This window comes from Cnephaeus nilssonii, assembly GCF_951640355.1.
Source record: "Cnephaeus nilssonii genome assembly, chromosome: 11".
NCBI classification, from domain to species: Eukaryota; Metazoa; Chordata; class Mammalia; order Chiroptera; family Vespertilionidae; genus Cnephaeus; species Cnephaeus nilssonii.
Genome location: NC_137082.1, coordinates 74,489,179 through 74,490,807, shown reverse-complemented (window position 1 = coordinate 74,490,807; position 1,629 = coordinate 74,489,179).

Below are 1,629 nucleotides of genomic sequence, written 5' to 3'. Positions count from 1 at the left end.
CGGCAGGCCCTGTCCCCTGGTCAAACTTCCTGTCAAACTCTTGGTCAAGGGGACAATTTGCATATTAGCCTCTTATTATATAAGATACTTTTATAAAACAAACTAGAGGCCCAGTGCACGAAATTTGTGCACGGAGGGGAGGGTGTCCCTCAACCCAGCCTGCACCCAATCTGGGACCCCTCGAGGGATGTTCGACTGCTCGTTTAGGCCTGATCCCATTGCCGGCGGTAACCCTAGCCCACCGGGATCGGGCCTAAACGGGCAGTCGGACATCCCTCTCACAGTCCAGGACTGCTGGCTCCTAACTACTCGCTTGCTTGCCTTCCTGATTGCCCCTAACCGCTTCTGCCTGCCAGCCTGATCACCCCCTAACCACTCCCCTGAAAGCCTAACTGCTCCCCTGCCAGCCTGTTTGCCCCTAACTGCCATCCCCTGCAGGCCTAGTCACCCCTAACTGCCCTCCCCTAGAGGCTGGGTCCCCCCCAACTGCTCTCCACTGCATGCCTGGGTCCCCCTGAATTGCCCTTCCATGCAGGCCCGGTCACCCCCAACTTACCTCCTCTGCTGGCCTGGTCACCCCTAACTGCCCTCTCCTGCAGGCTTGATTGCCCCCAACTGCCCTCCCTTGCAGGCCTGGTCCCTCTCAACTGCCCTCCCTGCTGGCCATCTTGTGGTGGCCATCTTGTGTCCACATGGGGGCAGGATCTTTGACAACATGGGGGCAGCCATCTTGTGTGTTGGAGTGATGGTAAATCTGCATATTACTCTTTTATTAGATAGGATAGAGGCCTGGTGCATGGGTGGGGGCCAGCTGGTTTGCCCTGAAGGGTGTCCTGGATCAGGGTGGGGGTTCCCTTGGGGCGTGGAGCGGCCTGGGTGAGGGGCCTGTAGTGGTTTGCAGGCCAGCCACACCCCCTGGCGACCCAAGTGACGGCCCTGGTATCTGGGATTTATCTATCTTCTACAATTGAAACGTTGTAGCCTGGAGTGGAGCCAAGCCTCCTGCTTGCTCTTGGAGGCAGCCATTTCTGTTGCTATTTATTTACCTTCTATAATTGAAACTTTGTAGCCTTAAGGGGAGGCCTGGGCCAGCCAGGGTGTGTGGAAAGCGTGGCTTCCTCCATCGCCGGGGGGCAACCCTAGCCTCCTGCTCTCTCTAGCTCTGTGGCTGCCGCCATTTCTGTTGGGATTTATCTTCTATAATTGAAACTTTATAGCCTTGAGTGGAGGCCTAGGCCAGCCAGGGTGTGCGGAAAGCTTGGCTTCCTCCATCGCCAGGGAAACCCAAGCCTACCTCCTGCTCGCTGCTCCCAACTTTTCACTGTTACTGAGCTGGACAGGAATAACTAGTATAGAGCTCCTTGGGCAAACATGCTGGTGTTTCCCTAACATTGACAGCAATTAGTGAAATTGCAGGGTCACAGGAAAGGTGAACTTTAAAATATATCATATCAAATAGTCTTCCAAAATGCCTGTATCAATTTACACGCCCACGTAGAGATTTTTAATCACTCCTTTCTTTTTTTATTTTTATTGATTTTTTTACAGAGAGGAAGGGAGAGGGATAGAGAGTTAGAAACATTGGAGAGAGAGAAACATCGATCAGCTCCCTCCTGCACGCCCCCTACT